We start from the raw sequence: 21,838 nt of genomic DNA, 5'->3' as shown, positions 1-21,838 counted from the left end.
CACAGGACCCTGCGGGGCAGGGTGGGGAAGTTTCGCCTCTCGAATAACAAGTTTCTGTTGTTTGACCAATTAACCTGCGGCTCTTTGTTACAGCACACCTGGCAAACTAAGCCAGCCCCTCTAACCATGATCCATGTGCTTTTTTTGAATACCTCCCTGCAATGATCTATTTTCCTTCCCACACAGGACAGGAGTCAGAGAAGTAATGTCTGGGAGTTGGTCGCTGAACGCTGTTCCCTCCCAAAGGGAAGCAAGAGTGGGGACGGTCTGAGGAGCGGGCTTTGCTCAGCGCCGCTCAGGCCACCTGCTGTCCCCTTGGATTTGGCAGCTGCATAGCTGAGGCTCAAAGACGATCCCAAGGTACAGGGACGCTAGATCACAGGGGGTCAGCGAGCACGTCCTTTGGAATACAAACTGATGGCCAGAATTGCATTTTCAGGAATTACATTTTTACCCCTCCATGGCCGAAACCCCGGGAGCTGAGAGGGGCAGCGCGTGAGCTTCTGACGGGTTTCACCAGCACTGCTCGGGAGGCTCACTTACCCTGCCCAGGGTCAGGCAAAGAAGGCCAAGGAACACCTGTCCACTGGCCCACGCACCTGCCCACGGGCCCGTGGCTGTGCCACAACCAGACGTCGACAAAGAAGACAGCGGACAGCAAGGTTCGTACGCAGCTGCAGAGTTTCCTGCAGTAACGAAGTGGCACGCAGCCTGAAGAACCGGGGAAATGCACTATCTGTCCATATGTGAGTAGATACCCACCCTAAGCAGTTACCTGTACTGACACGTAAGTGCTAAATACAGTGAGTTATTACAAGAGGGGTTCTGCCAGTCAATGGGCAGTATTTATGACACAAATTCATCTAATCAAGGACTCTGTCAACCAGTCCTTGTATTCATTCAGTCACCATTGTTCATTTCCTTCATTTATCATACTTGCCAAGTTGACAAAGGAAATACATGTTGTGGGCTCAGGGCACAACGTGTTGGAAACTTCTACATAGACACTGTCCTCGAGGCCCATCTTTTCTTTCATGGAAGTCTTTTTAAGGTCCATCTTTCCTTCCACACCCAGTCAGTGTGGCGCACGACCTTCCTCCTGCCCCCAGGCACTTGCCCTGAGTGCCCTGTTAGAATGGGTGAGCTGCAGGACAGCCCTGCCCTGGGCTGCAGGCTGTCCCCTTCCGAGGCATCACCCACACTCCGGACGCTGCTGGGGCCTGCACTCTAACAGGCAGATGCTGCCCGGCTGCCTTTCCTGTCCCTGTGAGCAGACTGGCTCTGATGACATCACACTGGAGCCCAAAGCGTGTTCCCTTCCGGACACACAGGGTCCTCCTTCCAACACGGGCCCATGGATGTGGGCTGGCCACACTGGCCCGGGGATTCCTGCCCTCCTGCTCCCCGTGGCCAGTCTGCTCGGCCCCCCACGCGCCCTGCTTCTCTCTGGATGTCGCCCTGCTGCTCTGTGTCCTTCAAGCCTTGCGCTCTGTCCGCCTCTCTGCAGGGGACTCTCAAGTGGCACCTCCATCTTTGGGCCATCCCCGGCTTGCTGTCTCCCCTGTGAATCCTGGCAGTTCCACTTGGAGCACGGCTCCTCCCGATACCCAGCAAGACTCCTCTGAATCCGAACATTGTATGATTCCCTAAAATGTCCCAGGTCGTGCTTACCAGTTTACTGAGTAGTCATTCTCTACTTGCTTCAGGAACTTCCCAGTGCATCCATACCAGGTGTAGCAGGTTGATATGGTTTTCAATTCCAAAAATAGATGTTGGATTATGTTTGTAATCTGATCTGTAATCTGTACCCAGGGGTGGGGACTCACAGATAAAAGGCATGGTGAAGGACAGAACTGAGGATTTCTGATGTTGGAGTCTGATGCTGAAGACTGCAGCCCCAGAGAGAAGCAAGCCCCAGGAACCCAGGAAGCCTGAACCCTCCCAGATGTCGGCAGCCATCTTGCTCCAACACGTGAAAATAGACTTTGGTGAGGGAAGTAACTTATGCTTTATGGCCTGGTATCTGTAAGCACCTACCCCAAATAAATACCCTTTATAAACACCAACCAGTTTCTGGTATTTTGCATCAGAACCCCTTTGACTGAGTAATACAGAATTATCAGGTTAAATAAAATTCTGATTACACTCAAGTTGAAACTGTGGGCAGCTAGAAAACAGAGGAGCAAACAGTGCAAGTGTCAAGGAGCAATCAGAGGTGAGAGCCCATTTTGGGTGCACCCCCCAGGCAACACTGCAGCCTTAGGGAGAGTGTCACTTCTTACAGCAACCTCTGAACCTAGCAGCTGTGGGCATCAGCCAAGTGCAGGGGTCACTCTCGCTGGCATTATCTTGGGATGGGGAGACACCCCAGCACCACATTCCCTCAGTGACCAAGACCCAGTGCCTGATTCTAAGTGAGTGAGTGCGTGACGGGGCCTCATCTCACTGGTTCTGACATCAGAGTATCCCTGTGGGTAACCCCAGCCTGGCCTCCAAGCTGGGACCTTTTTAGCCCTTTGTTTTGGCGTTTATTTATTACTGATCACCTACTACCTGCCAATGCCAGTCCATGGGCGAGGGATTGGGATTCCAAGAGAAATAAGACAAAGTTGATGTCTTGCTTAGAGCGTCACAGAAGAAAAGAACACGCACATAGGTAAATTGCAGTCCTTCCTCTCTTCATTCATTCAACAAGGATTCAGTGTGTCCTGCATGGTAGATGACAGGCTTTGCCCCGGTGGATCTTGGACTCTAGAGGGCGAGGCAGGCACTGAACCCAATCCACAGGAGCACAGCCAAAGCGCACCTGCTGGAAGCACCTTCTCAGAGGGTGCTGGTGCTGAGGCTGTGCCGGTGGCTTGGGAGAGTCCTGAAGGGATTCGGGACGCCCACGGCAAGAAGGGAGGAAGGGGAGTCTGGGCCGAAGGGCTCAGGAGGACAGAGGCTGGAGGGAAGGACGTTCAGACCGAGAGAGGAAGGCAGAATCTGACACTCCGGGGTGACAGGCTTCTGTAATAAAAGTTTTTGGATTGTGCTTGAAAAGCATTAGGAAGCTAGTGGACATTTGGGATTTGCATTTTAAAAGCTCCACCTTGCTTATTGTGAGGAGAACGGAGGTCACTACCTCATCCCAGGTGAAAGGTGAGGGTGGTGGGGGTGACGACGGAAGACGTGACGTGTTTGCCCTCGAACTCAGGACGTAAACTATATGGTCTCCATGGTGCTGTGTAGATGAGCGAGGATCGGAAGTATCAAGGATGGGTAGGCCATTAGTGGAAAAAAATTAATGGAAAACATAATATTTTTAATCTACAGATTTACAGAAAAATTTACAAATGGACTAAAAGGAGAAAATTGAAAATCTCTAATTTTCTAAGTCAAAACTCAGAGTGTGGGCGCCCAAAGATAATTATTTGCTAACAAATAATGAATCATCCCTACATGCCTGGTATTTTACTTAATATGTTTTTAAAATTTTCCACATTTCAATATTACCTTACCAAGTAATGAAGATCTCTTTTAACAGCTTTACTGAGGTATACCAAAAGAATTAATACCAAAAATTCCCTCATTTTAAGGGTACAATTAAATGATATGTGCTATCCCTTATTGCCCAAAGAATTATTTAAAAAACCAATATGGGAGACAGGAATCTAAGCAAACAGGGTAAATATATAATTTTTTTAAAACTCCGAGCAAATATCCTAGAAATGATAATCTTGCCTTTACTCACCATAGCACCAGAAGGACGTTTCCTCACCTATAAATCAGGAAACTAGAAATAACACATTTCAATTAACTTGGATGCCTCCAGGTGCAAGTAACAGAAAAGCCTGCCTCCACTGGCTTAAACAGGAAGTAAGCTTATCTATCTCCTTTGGTAGACTACATTCTTGCTTCCAACGTTTTGCCTTTCTCCATACTCACATTCTTTGCCATGTGACTTTGCACAGATGCTCATCAGGGATGCTCTCTTGTCATTGATATTTGGCTTGGCCATGGGTCTTGCTTTGAGCAGTAAAACATTAAGGGGTAGACATAAGCAAAGGCTTTAAATGTGCTTACATGGTTAGATTTGACCTCTTGCACTTCCGTCTTCACATGCCCCAGTGAGTCCACAAGTCCAGAGGATGAAAAGACATGTGGACAAGCCCAGAGGATGAAAAGACATGTGGAACCCATCTGGAACCAAGCCCATCTGAGTCCAGTCTAGATCAGTGCCCCTCCCCCCGCCAAACCCCAGTCAACTTGCTAACATGTGAAGTTGAAAAAAATGGTTCTGATTTGAAGCTACTATATTTAGGTGGATTGTTACACAGCATAATTATCACAATAGCTGTCTGATACATCTCCCATAAGAAGTCTTGAAGTTGTTTCTTTTCTTTTTTTGGAGGTAACACACTTATTTATTAGTAATAATGAATAGACTACAACACCTTGACTTGTTGAAACTGTTATTCCTACAGGTGATAAGGGGAAAAGCTTCTAAAATATAATTGCCAAAGTATCATATTGAGGAATGACAACTTTATTTTTTACACTTAAAAGCTGACAAAAAACCACTTCTAATCCTCCTAAAGAAAATCCAACATCTCAGTTGAAAAGTATAGTAACCATATTTACTTATTAAATACTAATTAAATTTTCTAAAACAGAACTTGAAAAGATCCAGCATGCATGATTTAAGAACAATGGATTCAAGATCAAGTATACATGTCACATGCATCAAGGCTAGATTACAAATTATCACAGTCATCGTCATCATCATTGTCATGTTTTCTTTTCAATGCATTTGATGACTCACTGGCAGTATTTTGTGATGACACCATGTTAGTGGTAATACGAATGTTTTTAGACCCACTTAATGATGGATTAATTAGAACATACTGAACTGCAGATGTTGCAGAAATGGACACTTTTACAGCTGGGGACTGTGAAGTTGGCATCTGTACTATAAATCTTTGCCCTGTGAGGGACATTGGTGTGCCTACTTCAGTTGAAACAGACATGGTTTGTGGGGTTGATGTGCCTGGTGTGGGGGTACTAGGTCTGCTAGTAACTGAACTCACACTTAACCGGGGAACTGTTATTCTTCCTGTAGAACCAGATGCCTTTTTTTCATAAAGACTTAAGTTTATAGTTTGGAGCAGTTAAGCAGTATCTATCAGGAGGCAACCTAGGACCTGAATATGGCTTAATCAATGGCAAGGGGTTTGATTCTTTGCCTTGCAGTATCTAATAAAAAATCTATTGGGGGAGGAGAAATAAAAGATTGGTCAGCATGACACTGGATTGCCAATTGCAGATCATCTGCATCAACAGCCGCTTTCTTAGCATGGCTTGAATAAATTTTGCATCATCTGGAATACTTTCGCATCATCTAGAATTGTGGTTCTATATCGGAAGGCGAACTCCAACATCTGGCTAATAACTCTTGGCTCATATTCTGTAGTCCCCATATCCTTCAGGATTTGTGCCATCATCTGTGCATCTTTCAGCATGCTCTTGGGAGAGGCCATCTTGCCAGACTCCATGATATCTGGTGATCAACTTCTTTAGCTAAATCACCCACATTAATGTATTCAGTCCTGATCTTGACATAGGTTCTTTGTCTAGTGTAGTTTTTCCAACCCTTGGTGTACTGGTGAGCAGGATGTTCAGCCGCAACATGGTCCTCACCATCATGGCGCCAAGTGCCCAACCTTGTGCATCCCACATACAACAAAGTTGTTTCATTTAATGGTTCCATGCTGTCATCAAAGACCTGGGGTCATTTTTTTCTTCTTCTTTCCCAGAAGTTGTCTTGTTTCTCAGGCTAGCCCTACTATTGACTGTAATATGGCCATGCAGAATGAGATATCATATAACATAACATACCACTGCTTTACAAACAGCACTGCAACTTCCTTGTCACTTATGTCAAAAAGAAACTTTCCCAGGGAGCCCAACTCCATCAGACAGGCCCTATCTCTGGCCAGAACTAGATTACATGGTCTCCATCTCACCAAATCACTGGCAAGGAGAATAGGGTGCCATGACTATTCAGAATTTATATCTGAGGTAGGGATAGAGTTCCCTTATCTGAAGAAAATAAAGGAACAAACCTGAGATTCTTTGAGCAAATTAGAAGGAAGGCAGATGATGCTGGGGAGGAGTCAACATTGTTTAATTCTTCATAAGGTGGTTGCGAAGCTAATTCATGGAAAGTGCTTAGAAAAGTAATTGCTTTGTACATGGTAAGCTCTTACTGCATGCTGGTTTTATTCCATTTGCTAATAATGAAAGTTGATATGGGAGGAAAGAGCGAAGACTCAATAGACCATGAAGGAAGCTGAAAAAGGACAAGTGAGCTCACAATATTGTTGAGGCAACCAGCTCTCTGATAAGTCCTAGAATTTGTGCTTTCTAATGTGAGTAGATGCACAAAATAGCAGGGGAGATATGCATCAAAAAGCATGTCATAGGTTGCTTTGGAAGATTCCTTAATTTCACAGCGAAAGTAATTAAAGAGGTTAATTGAAGTTTAATTCTGCCATCCATTGATGGTTCTTGAAGATTTAAACATGAAGTTAATATCATTAACTGCTGGTTTAGTTGCAATAGTGGTGAAGAAGTAAGCCCCAGTGGCAAAAGGACTCTGATATGAGCAGCTGTTCTCAGAACAATATTAATTCAACAATTGTATAAGAATCTTCTCTTAGAGTCACCATTTCCCTTGTCTCCAGTGAAGACAAATCCCCTTTACCCTGAGCTAGTCAGCAAACAAACTCCAGGGTGCAAATTCAACAACATTCAAACCAACGAGGAGAGCCCAATTAGGCTGATCTAACTGAATTAATGAAAGCATTGCCTTGCCTTGTTCTGATCAGAGCATCTCCTGGCTAATTCTGAAGTTAGAGGGGGAAGAACTCACACAGCCCAATGCAGAACAATGTCAGTGCTTGAAGGAGCTTCCCAGTATGGTGCCAAATGCATGGGGAAAGCATGAGCTGGGAGTTGGAAAGGGGTGTGCAGAGAGGCTGGTGAGAGAAGTCAAGAGTGCAACAAGAGGGAAGGGAAAAGAAAACATTTAGGGAAGAGGAAAAGCAGCTCTGGCTGCAGCGTCATCAGGAAGGAAGCCATTGTGGTGGAGCCCACTCAGGTGCATTGTCCTTCAGGCACACCCCCTTTGGATAGTGGAGAAATCCCCTGGCCCTAGCTGAATGGATCTGGCACTGCCATGCATCCGTGGTCCTGCACTCTGCACATGATGCCAGTGAAAAGTAGGTTCAAGGGGAAGGGGCATACATTCTGGTTCCTGAGGTGTCCCAGATGTGACAAAGAACAGGTCATGTCCAGGGTCATCCTCAAGGGCACAGCCTGCTGTGCCTTCATCATTTCAGCAGGAATTCTATTGACTAGGGCAGGAGAGGAATCCAACATTCTTCAGGGTGACCGATGAAGACGATGACCTTTGCTTCTCAGTCGAGGATCTTGGGCAAAGTAACCTCTGTGCCTTGCTCCCTTCCTTCCCCACACTCCGCCCATTCAGTCTGGCTTCCTCCACCTTTCCCCTGCAGAAACCTTGGGTTCCACATAGCCACATCTACAGGACACGCTGCAGTACTGATTTCCAGTTCCTCTCAGGTGCATCTTTACTGCTGACTGTACTTCCTGGCATTTGCTTCTGCTTTAGCCTCGGTGATCCTCGCCACTCTTTCTCAGCCTCGTCTTCGGGTTCTTCTTCCTCTAAGTGCCCTTAAAGATGGATGATGCCTGAATCCACTTCCTGCTCTATAGCTGTTCCTGGATAGCCCATTCCCAACTCCCAGCTAGCCCATACAACTGGTGATTGTGCAAGTCCAGAGTGCCCTCCTCCCAGAACTCCTGCCTCCTACCTCAACAGACTCTAGAAGATTATATGCATGTCGATGAATATATGTGTATATATGTACAAACACACACACATACCCTTAACATACTTAAAACACAACATAACCAAACATGAAGTCTTTGTCCTTCTGTACTCCTAACTTCTCCTGAGCGAACTCCTCCCTTCCCTTCGTATAAACCTGGGAAGGACCCTTGATCCCCGGCTCCCATGAGTCAGCCACAGTTATGAACAACTACAAATTCCCAGGAGTTTCCCCTCCCTCGTTTCATACCACTCCATTCCTTCCCTTCCATACTTCCTCAGTGCAACCCCTTGGACTTTTTACCTGGACCATGACAAAAGCATCTCAATGAACAGCCCAGACCACGCATCCACCCTTCACTCAGTGTCCAAGTGAGGTCGCCCCACAAAACTGAAACGGGTTTTCCCCTGCTTAGAAGCCTGTCATACTTCCTTATCAACAAGCTGCTTTGGGTGGCTGTAGGCTCTCCACGACTTTCTGGCCCTGCCTAGCTCTATGGCCCCATCTCTTTCCACTCCCCACCTAACACCTCTTCTTCCAGGTGTACTGGAACGTATCTACTCCTGAGCGCTCTTCAACGATGCACTCCCCTCAGTGACCTCGCCCTGCCCATGATTTTAAATGCCACAGTACAGTGTACATACATGTATGTTCTATCCTTTCATCCATCTATCTAAACCATCATCTACTTATCTATATCAATTATCTATATTCCTAACCCAGACTTTTTATAAGCTTCAAATTCGTTTTCTAGCAGCATAACTGGCTTATCTACTTGAATATTCCACAGGTATCTCAAAATTTAAGAAATCCTGACAGGAACTCTTTCTCACCCGTGCCCTCAGCTCGTTCATTCTTTAGTCTTTACCTCCAAAGACCAAGTTGCACAAGCCAAAAACCTGGGAGTTACGATGAACCCTGTCTGTCTTCCCCTCACACCCAATTTCTCATGAAGTTCCATAAATCCATCTTCTGAAACTCCAGCCCATTATCTTGAGCTCTAAAAGAGCAAGACTAAGTGACAGCTTCACCTGGCACAAGGCAGTGGTCCCTAATGCCTCACCACTTCTCTCTCGTTGTCATTTAATCTATTTGAGATGTGGTGGCCGTGGGGACCTTTAAACACATATCACATCTCTGCTTAGACTCTTTCAAAGGCTCCTGAAATGTAAGTGCTGGTGAGGATGTGGAGAAATTAGAATCCTCGTCCACTGCTGGTGGGATGCTAAGTGGTGAAGCTGCTGTGGCGAACAGTTCAGCAGTTCCTCAAGAAGTTAAACAGAATTGCCATAAGACCCAGGAACCCGACTCCTAGGTATATAGCCAAAAGAATTGAATGCAGGAACTCAGACAGAGTGTGGTAAACCAATGTTCCCAGCAGGGTTATTCACAATAGCCAAAAGGTGGAAGCCACCCAAGTGTCCATCAATAGATGAACGGATGAACAAATGTGGTATACCCATACAATCAAATATTACAGCTCTAAAAAGGAATAAACTTCTGATGCATTCTACAGCATAGATGAACCTTGAAAACACTATGTTCAGTGAAATAAACCAGACGCAAAAGAAGAAATATTCTATGATTCCATGTGTATGAAATATCTAGAATAAGCAAATTAATAACAGAAAACTGGTCAAAGATTACCAGGGTCTAGGGAGGGAAAAATGACGAGTTTCTCTTTGGGGTGATGAAAAAGTCTGGGTAATGGACTGATGGTAGCACAGCATTGTAAATAAACTTAATGCCACCCGAGTGTACAGTTAAAAGTGGTTACAATGGGAAATTGTATGTTATAGCTATCCCTGAGTCTCTTGTCCAGTTTGGACCCCATTTCCATTTCCCTGCCCAGGTGGTACCTGCATACCTGGCTCTGGCTGAGGTGCCCTGCCTTGACCCCTGTGTCCTCTGCGCTTGGGCATCTTGTCTTCCTTGGCCTGGTTACCTCCCAAGCCTGCTGAAGCAGATCAGCACAACCGCCCTCAGGATGCACTTCCTGAAGCCCTAGGCTGGGCTCAGGGGGCCCGTCCCCTGCCTCCCTTTTTCTAGAAATGGGAGGACACTGTGCATATCTTGCTCTTACATTTGGCACATCCCTTTGGACTCATCTGTTTGAGGAATTATTGAATTGTCAGCACTTTGGGGAGCAACTCTTTGTACTCAATTTTTGCCCTTCACACCCAGAGCAGGGGTCAAGAAATGCATGTGGACTGGTTCAAATGGCACTTGTGGAGCAGCAGTCCACAGTTTCTTTTTCTGCTGTGGCAGCAGTCCCCTCCTCTAGTCCAGGATAAACTAGTTAAGAGTTTCTCTCTACCCACTGCTCTAATGCCCACCACCAACTGCAGCGCAGTTCCGACTAAACCCGGAGCCCCTGAGACTCCGCAGCCTAAGGGCACAAAAGGCTGCCCTCACTTCAGACACCAGCCAGGAGTTCAGGGCTCTTCTGCCCCACTGGCTACAAATCAAGAGTTTCCCAGCACTCCCTCAGGGTCCATAATTTGCTGGAATGACTTACAGAACTCAGGAAAGGGCTATACATGCAATTATGTTTTAAGGTTAGCAACAAGGGACACAAATCAGAAGGAGCCAGAAGAAGAGATGCATAGGTCTGGGAGCATCTCCAAGGCAACTTCCATGTCCTCTCCCCGAGTCAGGACACATCCCCCTCCCATACATTGATGTATGTTATCAATCATGGAGCTCACATGAGCTTCAAGGGTCCAGATGTTTATGGGGTTCATTACATGGTCATAAGTGATAGAGACAATGCCCTTGCAGTTGAACTCAATTTCCAGCCTTCCTCCCCTCCCCAGAGGTCAGACTGATGTGATGTGGCTTTAATCCCCTGATTGGTCTTCTGCTGTGGCCTGCCCCACCCTAAGCCTACAGGTGAAGCTCTCCCCCCAACCCCCTCAGCCTGTGAGCATCTGACCTATCAGGTGTGTTGTGTGTTCTGGTGGCCACTGTGACTAAGAAAAGACACTCCTACCTCGGAAAATTCTATGAATGTAGACATTACTTCCCAGGAACCAGGGGCAAAGACCAGCCAAGTTTTTTATTATACTACCCCCACCTTCTCAGCTGCCCTCAGAAAGCTCCAGGTTCAGCTTTCAGGTCACCACCATCACCGTGTTGTTGGAAGACAGTCTAGCATGGCACCATCTGTCCCCTCTACTGACTCACACTGCCCAACAAGGAGAGGAGGAAGAGGGAGCCCTGGCCACAGGCAGATCGTGTGCTCCAGAATGGAGACCCACCAGGAAGACTGCCTATGGGGGGGTTGTTCCAGCCTGGACGAGGAGGGGAACATACCTCCCCAGCACTGAGCTCCAACACAGCCCCTTGGGCATGAAGGCTGAGAAGAGATGGTTTCCATCAAGTTGACCATCCTGGAGATCTGAATTAAATAGGAGTAGGTGATGCTAGCAGCAAGGATGGGGGTTCCAGGAAGGTTGAAGCAGAGGTGGACATGGGATAGAGCCATACGCTCCCTCCCACTTGTGTCCAGAAGGCAGGATACAAACTAGTAATGATGTCATTTACTGATAAAGAGTCACTCCCGTTTTCTTATATCATTATACAATTTTTAATCTATACAACACTCTGCAAGGCAGACCTATTATTATCTCCATTTTGCAGATGAGAAAACCTAGTCTTGGACATTTACAAAGGTTGTTCTGGCTACCCAGATATGAACTGTCCAAGCAGGATTTAATCCAAGACTCCCATCCCTTGATCTTTCCAGCATGTTGCCCATTCATGAAGTCTAGATGGCTGAGGCATCCACCTGCAGGGTTGAAAGAACTGTGGCCATAGAATTTCCTCAAAGCCAAGAGGGACATGGTCTCAGCTCATTTCAAAGATAAGCATGAAGATATGGCTAGGGATCCACATCTCATCTGAACAAGCAACAAAATGTCCATAATAACTCAATATGGAAAGTGGCTGCACTGCTCCCAAGGAGAGGAAGAACTAAGAAGGAGAAAGCAGGCCTAAGTATTCAACTGAATAAATGTTCTTGTGATAAAGGAAGCATTTACAGAAAGTAGCTTATTAGAGGAAAGTGATTACAGTAAACTGAGGACAGGAAGCACATGCAAGAATGAGGAAGATCCAGTGCAAAACCTAGAGAAGGACAAAAAGATCCACTGACATAACCTTCAAAAGCAAAAAGTAGCCCAAATAAATGTGTATTATAAACTAAAATTTCCCCTTTTTGTGTAACAAAATTGTCTTTAAAAACTATAACTGTTGTGAAATAAGCCAGATACAAAAGGACAGATATTCCACTCATATGAAAAATCTAGAGTAGACAAATTCACAGGGACCGAAAATAGATTACAGGTTAGCAGGGGCTGGAGGAAGAGAGGAGGAAAGGAAGTTATTAATAATGGAAAAGTTTTTGAAATAGATGGTGGCAATTGTACAACATTCTGAATGTAATTAATGGTACTGAATTGTATACTTAAAAATGGTTAAATGGCACATTTTATGTTATATATATTTTACTATAAAAAATACTCTAACAGTCTCCCTGACAGTTTTCTTTCTTGAGGCTTAGAGTCTATGATATTATAACTCTTTAAAGAGTTTTATTGAGGTTTGATACATAATTAAAGTGCACAGTCAAGTTTTGGCATATGCTTATACCTGTGAAACCATCACCAAAATAAAGATAATGATCATATTTATCGCCTCCCAGTGCTCCCTTCTTCCCCTTTGTAATCATACTTTCAACTCCCCTTCATCCTACCTTCCCATTCTAACCACTAAGCAATTACCAGTTTTCTATCAAGATAGACTAATTTTCATTTTCTAGAATTTTATATAAATCCTTTTGTGTCTATCTTCTTTAATTCAGCATAATTATTTTGAGGCTGTATCCAGGTGTGTCCAAAGTTCAATCCCTTTTACTGATGAGTAGCATTCCATTTTATGGATATACCAGAATATTTTTTATGTATTCCACCTGTTGATACATCTTTGGGTTATTTCCAGTTCAGGGCTTATGGTGGTTTGAGATTATTTTATGAATCCCCAAAAGAGAAAGATTACATTAGTAAACTAATCTATTCCTCTGGGTATGATACCCTTTGATCGCATTAAATTCAGCTAAAGGGCCTTTGATTAGATTACCTAAGATTGCTATAGGGCTTTTTAGTGGACTACATCAGTGAGGCGTGACTCAGGTTGTGTCCCTGCCCCTTGCTGGGCTGACACAAATGCGCTGACACAGAAGGACAGAGAGGGGAAGAAGGGAACTGTAATGTGAGAGAAAAGACACCAGTTTCGGTCCACAGCCAAGCTGCAAGGACAGAAGCCCTAAGAGACAAGCCCTATGCCAGGAGAGAGAGGACTACAGGATGGATTAAGCACGAAGCCACAAGAGGCTGGGTCTGTGCAGCCACTCAGGAGGAGATGGTGAGCCCTGAGGGTAAGGCTGGAACCTGACTGAGACTGGCCGCCATCTTGCTTCACCATGGCAACATGCCAGGATAAGCGCAGCTGACTTCAGTGAGAAAGTGTCTCTACTGATGCCTCAATTTGGACATTTCATGGCCTTGGAACGATACGCTTGTACCCCCAAATAAATCCCCATTATAAAAGCCAAGAGATTTCTGGTATTTTGCAGCAGCACCTTTTTGGCAACAAAACAGAGCTATACAAATACAGCTGCTGTGAACATTTGTGCACAAGTCTTGGTATGGAGATAATCTTTTCTCTTGGGTAAATACCTAGGAATGAAATGGCTGGACCAGATGGTAGGTATGTACTTAACTTTTTAATAAACTGCCATATTCTTTCTCAAAGTGGTTTTACCATGTAGCATTCCCACAGTGGTGCACAACAGTTCCAGTCCTTCTGCAGCCTCATCCATCATCCACACTTGGTATGCTCAGTGCTGTTGACTTTAGGCATTTCAATGGGTGTGCAGTTTTAATTTGAATTTCCAAAATGAGTGATGAGATAGAATAACTTTTCATGTATTTATATCCATAAATATTCTTTGGTGAAGGGTCTGTCCAGATCTCTTGCCCATGTTTCTTAAATTTGCTTGGCTGGTTGTTTATTTTTTTGTTTTGGGGGGGGGGGGGGTGGTTAAGAGGTCGTGTTTTTTTTTAATACATTCTGGATACCAGTCCTTTATCAGATATATACTTTGCAAACATTTACGTCACTCTGTGGTATATGTCTTTCTTTTCACTCTCTTAACAGCATCTTTCAAACAGCATAAGGTTTTAAATTTATCATTTTTTGTGTGTCATATCTAAGAAACCACTTAGTTAAAGCTATTTTGCCTTTACATTAAAGGGACATTTATTGTAGGCAACATATAGTTGAGTCTTTTTTATCCAACCTAACATTTTCCATTTTTTATTTGGGATATTTAAATCATTTGCAATTAATGTGATTATTGATAAAGTTTTATTTAATCTGTCATATTTTCATTTCTTTTATATTTGTCCTATCAGTTTTTTTGTTCACCTTTCCTCTTTTTGTGCTTTCATTTGAACTCTTTCTTATAATTCATTTATCCCTTTTCTTGACTTATTAGCCCTATCTTTTTGTTGTATTATTTTCATGATTGCTTTAGGATTTCCGGTATACTTATTTAATTTATCACAGCCTACCTTCAAGTGACTCAACTTCACATATAGTATTTAGAAGCTTACAGTTTCATAATTCTGTTTCTCCTATCCTAGCTTTTATTCTATTATTGTCATGCATTTTACTCATATATATTTTGCTAAATTCCAATAAAATTATTTTTAAGTTCAATTATCTATTAAAATGATTTAAATAATAAGACTAAAGGTCTTATATTTACCCATCTAAATACGGGCATTCCTTGTGCTCCTCATTCCTTTCTGTAAATCCGTATTTCCACCTAGTATCATTTTCTTCTGCCCGAGGACTTCTTTTAGCATTTGTGATATTGCACGTCTGTTGGCGATGCTTTCTTTCCAGATATTGTGTATCTGAAAAATTCATTATTTGGCCTTTGTTTTTGAACGATATCTTTAGTGGATATAGAATTTCAGATTGATGGCCCCTCCCCACCAACCATTTCAGTACTTTAAAGGTATTGATCCACTGTTTCCTCAATTGCATAGTTTCCAACAAGAAATCTCCTGATATCCTTTTGCTTGACCCTCTGTACATAATGTATCATTATCTCCGGGCTTTTTAAAAAAGATTTTGGAGCAGTTTCACATTATTTATGAATTTCAAAAATAGATATTGGATTATGCTTGTAAACTAGTCTGCTCCTCTAGGAGTTATTAAATTGTGATTAGGGCTTTGATTGGGTCAGTAGGACTTGAGTCCCTGCCCCCTTGGTGGGTGGGGACTAACAGAGAAACTGCACTGCAGAGAAGGGAGGTTGGAGTTTAGAGCTGGAACCTGGGAAGTAAACACACTGGAGAGAGCAGAGTAGCTGAGCCTAGAGAGAACAGAGCCTCCAGGAGAGAGACAAAGCCAAGAGAACCTGATAGCCTACAGCTGATAATGGAAGCTGGGATCATGGAGCCTTAAAAGGAAGAGGAAGGCTGAACATCGGCAGCCATCTTGTTCCAACATGTGGCAATGGACTTTGGTAAGGGAAGTAACTTATGCTTTACGGGCTTGTAACTGTAAGCTTCTACCCCAAATAAATACCTTTTATAAAAGCCAACAGAATTCTGATATTTTGCATCAGCACCTTTATTAGTCAGTCAAAGGGGTGCTTTTTTTCCCAATAAGCATAATTTCCAAGAGATCCATCCCAATTGTACATACAGCAATAGTGTGGTCCTTTTTATTATTGAGCAGTGCCAAGGTATGGATATACCACAGTGTGTAACCATCCACCTGCTGAAAGCCATCGGGGATGTTTCCAGTTTTTGGCTATTACTAATTAAGCTGCTACAGACCGTATGTTTTTTTGTGAACATAAATTTACATTCCTCTGGGATAAACACAGAAGTGTGCAATTGCTGGGTGGTATGGTAAGTGCATGTTTAGTTTTATAAGAGACTGCTAACTTACTTTCCATCCCCATCATTTTACATTCCCACCAGCAGAATATGAATGCTATCATTTCTCTGCATCTTCACCTGCATTTGGTGTTTTTACTCTCTTTTATATCAGCTATTCTTATGTGTGATAATATCTTATTTTCATTTTAGTTTGCATTTTTATAATGAATAATGATTTAAAATATCTTCCATATGCTATTTGGCATCTGTATATCCTCTTCAGTAAAATGTCTGCCCATTTTCTAATGGGATTGCCTATTTTTTTCCACTGTTAAATTTTGAAGTTTAATATATGTATGCATGTGTGTGTATATGTATGTGTGTGTAAATATGCAAACACATATACATAAAATGCTAGTCATTTGTTGAACATTTTGATTGCAAATATTTTGGACTATAGCTCATTTTCTCATCCTCTTCATAAGATCTATCACAGAGCAAAAGTTTTTAATTTGATGAGGTCTAATTTATCAATTTTTCCTTTCAGGAGTTGTGCTTTGCTTTCAAGTCTATGAACTCTTTGCCTAACCCTATATCCTAAAGCTTTTCTCCCATGCTTTTTTCTAAGTTCTATACTTTTTTACTTTACATGTAAGTTTATGATTTATTTTGAGATAATATTTACATAAGGTGTGAGGTTTAAATAGAGGTTCAATATTTTTTAAAATTGTGAATGTCCAAATTGTCCATCAACATTTATTGAAAAAAATTTATCCTTCCTCCATTGAATTGTTTTGGTCCCTTAGTCAAGAAAGTTGGGCATATTCATAAGGGCCTGTCATTGCTTCATACGTGTCTATCCCTCCATAGTGCCACACTGTCTTGATTACTGTAGCTATGTTGTAGGCCTTAATATTGGGCATAGGGATTATTCTACTTTATCTTCTATTTCAAGACTGCTTTACCTATTCTAGGGCTTGTGCCTTTCCAAATAAATTTTAGATTAAGCTTATTTATGTCTACAAAATATATTTCTGTTGTTTTGATAGGAATTGCCTAAAATCTACAGAATACTTCGAGGAGATTTTACATCTTTGCTATGATGAGTCTTTTAATTGACAAAGATGGTACTGTGCCTATTTATCTCAATGTATTAGCCAGGGTTGTCTAAGAAAGCAGAACCAACAGGGGATATCTGTAAATAGTATGACCTCATTATAAGAATTGTTTCACACAACTGTGAGGATGGGCAAGTCCAAATTCCATAGGGCAAACTGCAAGCTGGGAACTCCAATGAAAGTTTGTAATGAATTCCCCAGGAGAAGCTGGCTGGCTGAAGTAGAGATGGAAATGCTCCCTTCTGACTGCTGAAATCATCACTTCTCCTTTTGAAGGCTTCAACTGATTGGATGAGACCTCTCTCACTGCCAAAGGCAATCTGTTCAGCTGATCATAGAAGTAGATTACTAATGATCTAAGGCCACAAAATATCCTCAGAATAACAATAAAGCCAGTTCTTGTTTAACCAAAAAACTGGACACCATAACCTGGCCAAGTTGATAAATGAACTTAACTATCAGACAGGTCTTCTCTCATTTTCTTTCATAAATACTTTGCAAATTTTAGCATACAAGTCATTAACCTATTTTATGAAGTTTATAGCTAAGTATTTCACTTTTTTGAGTGATTGTAAATGGTATTTTGACTTTAAGTTCAGTTTCAGTATATTCATTCTTAATAGAGAGTAATGAGATTTATTTTTCATGTGTTGAACTTGTTTTCTGTGGCTTGGCAAATTCACTTACTAGTTACAGGAGAATTTTTGTTGATTCTTTTGGATTTTCTACTTAACAATCATGTTAATTTCATATAGCAACAGTTTTGTTTCTTTTTTTCCAATCTGTATACCTTTCCATTCCTTTTGTTGTCTTATTGCACAAACCTTCAGTGCCAAATTGAGTAAGAATAATGAGAGTAGACATTCTTTTCTTGTTCCCAGTCACAGAAGGAGAGCCTTCACTATTTCACCAGTAAGAATAATGTTAGCTATAGGAACTTTGTTGATACTCTCTATCAAGTTGAGGGTGTTCATCTACATTCCTAGTTTGCTGAGAGATTTTATCATATGTCTTTTCTTCATCAAGTAATAGGATCTTATGATTTTCCTTCTTAACCTTATTGATATAGTGAATTATGTTGACTGATTTTCTAATGTTATGTTGAACCACCCTTGCATACCATGAATAAATCCCACTCAGTTATGGTGCATAATCTTTTTTATATATTGCTGGATCCAATTGCTAATATTTTGTTGAGTATATTTACACGTAAGTTCATGAAAGATAACAATTTATAATTTTCTTCTTCTTCGGGTTTTTTTTTAATACTCTCTGGTAATGGCATTAGGGTACTGCTAGCCTCATAAAATGAGTTGGGTTATGTGCCTCCCTCTTCTATTTTCTGGAAAAGACTAGGTAGAAATGGTGTTACTTTTTCTGTAAAATTTTTAGAATTCTTCCATGAAACCATCTGGGTCTTGGCATTTTTTTCTTCTGGTTACACAACTATTGGGTTGTCTATTTCACTTTAGATGATATCTCTGATTTTATTCATGATATTGGTGGTTTGTGCACTCCTTTAAATTTTTTAGTCTTGCTAGAAATTTATTGACTTGCATGCTACTTTATTGGAATTGTAGTTGGTGCTGGGTTTAAGATATATGTAGGGGATTTGAATCTCTGGACTGATAATATGACACCCAGGCCCAGAGCCTCAATAGACTTCAGCTCCTACACTTTGACTTATTGGACTTACTCCACTCAGCTAACATGGAGTTGAAGAAGGTCAAACACCACAACATGGAGCCTAGAGTGTCTACAACTAGAAGCGGGAAGAGTGCATCCAGTACCCATGTGCAATCTAAGCCCTCACTTGACATAGGTGTGCAATGGACACAACCAATCCAATGTCCACAGAGAAAATGTGGAATGGGTGTGGGAACGGTAGCCATGGGGGCTGCTGGGTGTGGGGAACGGGAGGAAGAGATGAGATGTGGAGGCGTTTTCGGGACGTGGAGTTGTCCTGGATAGTGCTTCACGGACAATTACGGGACACTGTAGATCCCCCCAGGGCCCACTGGATGGAACGTGAGAGAGTCTGGGCTATGATGTGGACCATTGACTATGGGGTGCAGTGATGCTCAGAGATGAACTTACCAGGTGCAATGGATGTATCACGATGATGGGAGAGAGTGTTGCTGTGGGGGGAGTGGGGGGTGGGGGCGGTGGGGTTGAATGGGACCTCATATATTTTTTTTAATGTAATTTAAAAAAATAATAATAAATAAATATTAAAAAAAAAAAAAAAAAGAACCAGTTTTCTATTTCATTGATTTTCTCTTTGATTTCCTATTTTCAATTTCATTGATTTTTTTAGTCTTACCTTTATTATTCTTGTCCTTTTGTTTGTTTTGTGTTCACTTAGCTATTCATTTATTTATTTATTTTAGCTTCCTGGGGTAGGAACTTGTGTTAATGATTTCAAATCTTTACTCTTTTCTAATGTAAGAATTTACTGCTGAAATTTCCCTCTCAGTACTGTTTTCGTTGCATCCCACACATTTTGTAAAGTTGTGTTTTCATTTTATCCAGTATATGTATTTTATATTTCCTTTGAGACTTTTTAACCCATTAATTAGATATAAGTGTATTAATAAATTTACAAGTGTTTGAGATATTTTTCCCATTGTCTATTTTTTAGTTTGAGTCCATTATGGTCATAAAACACACTATGTGTTTTCGGTTCTTTTACACTTGTTGAGGTTTGTTTCATGACCAAATATATGGTCTATCTTGGGTAGTATTCCATAGACATTTGGAAAAAAATGTATATTCTATTGTTGTTGGGTTGACTGTTTTTTTTAATATGTCAACAACCACGATTGTATTGTTTAATTCTATATTCTTGCTTAATTTCTAAGTTTGATCAATTGCCAAGAATGAAGTGTTAAAGTTCTCTCCTATAATTGTGGATTTGTTTATTCTCCTTTTAGCAGTATCAGTTTTGTATATGTATATGTTTGAAACATACATTTAGGACTGATATATTTTCCTGGGGATTGAAGAAGTTTTGTCTCAAGAAATTTTCAGTGCACTAAGTCTACTTTATATAATATTAAGATATACAATCTATTTTCTTTTTGAATTGTTTTCATGATATATCTTATCTTTCATCCTACTTATGTAACTATATTTGAAGTGATTTTTCTATATACAGCATGTCATTGGAACATCGTTTTTTAATCCACTCTGACAAATTCTCTTTTAATTAGCACATTGAGATCATTTATTTGTATTGAAATTTATTGATATGTTAGAGCTTAAGTCTGCCATTTTATTATTTGTTTTCTGTTTTTTTCTGTTTCCCAGGTCTCTGTTTCTCTTTTCTTACTTTCCTGTGAGTTATTTGAATATTTGTTTTAGAATTCCATCTTGATTGATCTATAATGCTTTTGAGATTATCATTTTGTATAGTCATGTTAGCGATTGCTTTAGATATTACAATATACAAATGTAAATTACCAGTCTACCAGCATCAATATTTTACCACCTGGAGTGAAATGTAGAAACCTTACTTTCATTTAGATTCCTTTGTTCTCCACTTTTAAAACACAATTTTCTGAAGTATTTTCTCTACCTATACTGTATACCATGTTAGATGGTCTTATAAATTTTGTTTTAGTCAACCAAAATTACTTAAGAAACTAATGACCAATAGCAGATTCTATTATACTTTTCCCTCTTTTAACCCATTCTGATTTTCTTTTCCTTCTGAAGTTCCAGGACTTCTTCTGTTACCATTTTCTTTTGACTTATAGAATTTCCTTTAATCGTTGTCTAAGTGACAGCTTTAAAATTCTTGTCAGACAATTCCACCGTTTTCTGTTGACTGTCTTTCTTATTCGGGTTGCAATTGTCTTGGTTCTTGGTATTTGAGTGTTTTTCCATTATATCCTACACTATTATTTGGTGAGACAGTGGGTCCATTGAATCTTAACTTTTGGCAGGCAATCGTCCTCTTGAGGTACAGCTGGAGGTATGGGTGAGTGTAAATGCTCAGCTTCTCACTGGGTCCCACCAGTGCTACCACAACAAAAGTGGGTCATTGACTCGTTATCTCATTGCAGATTGATGGGATGGAAATTCAGCTTCCTGCTCAGTCTTGTTGAAACGTTCTTGGGGAAAGTGGGGCGGGAACTTTCGTTGCCTCACTGTCTCTGAGTTGGGGTGTACTATTAGAGTCCTCTGGTGCCCAGTACTACCGGGGAGGGGGAAAGCAGGGGCCTGTCACAATGTTTTGTCACTGTAGAGTAGTCGTGGAAGCTCAGCTGTGCTCTGAGCCCCCCTTGTAAACCAGCCAAGATAGTGGCAAGGTGCCTTACCTCCCACAGCCTCGTTCTGTTTCACTGATGGCTCCCAGGAAACCCATTTCCTTGCTTCCACCTTTCAAAGGCTTCCTATGCTTGTTTGTTGTGTCATACGACGGAGGATCTTGGAGAATAGGGGCTATTCCATCTTTCATTCCATATTTCAGACCAGAAGTCCTAAAATAACTGTTTGAATACACTTGTTTGCTAATTCTAACCTATGTAAATGTTAGGTTAATTTTGATTGATTTTCCTCCTTATTATGCCTCATATTTTCAGGCTTTTGTGCAAGCCTGTTGATTTTTTTTATTGGGTTCCAGACATTATGTATTTGACCAGGCTGGGTGCTTGATATTCTTGTTTTCTTATAAATATTCTTGAGCTTTTTTCTGGAATGTTGTTTGGTTATTTGGAAACAGTTTGAACCTTTTGGGTCTTGTTTTTAAGATTCACTAGGTGGGTCCAGCTGATTATGCTCCCTTATTGAGATTAAAACCCTTCTGTGTATGCTACTTGATGCTTTACAAGTTAAGAGGTTTTCCAAATCAGCACTGTGC

The 21,838-nt window shown here is 41.6% G+C and overlaps 1 protein-coding gene and 1 pseudogene across 4 annotated transcripts in view; both read right to left on the bottom strand.

Annotated features, from left to right (window-relative positions):
• GABRB3 (gamma-aminobutyric acid type A receptor subunit beta3) overlaps positions 1 to 21,838 on the bottom strand; it is a 230,996-nt gene that overhangs the window by 75,097 nt on the left and 134,061 nt on the right. The window lies entirely within an intron of this gene.
• Positions 4,737 to 5,534, bottom strand: LOC101446151 (transcription initiation factor TFIID subunit 9-like; annotated as a pseudogene).

This window comes from Dasypus novemcinctus, chromosome 3, assembly GCF_030445035.2.
Source record: "Dasypus novemcinctus isolate mDasNov1 chromosome 3, mDasNov1.1.hap2, whole genome shotgun sequence".
NCBI lineage: Eukaryota > Metazoa > Chordata > Mammalia > Cingulata > Dasypodidae > Dasypus > Dasypus novemcinctus.
The sequence above is the reverse complement of the archived record's forward strand: the minus strand, read 5'-3'. Positions and strand labels throughout refer to the sequence as shown.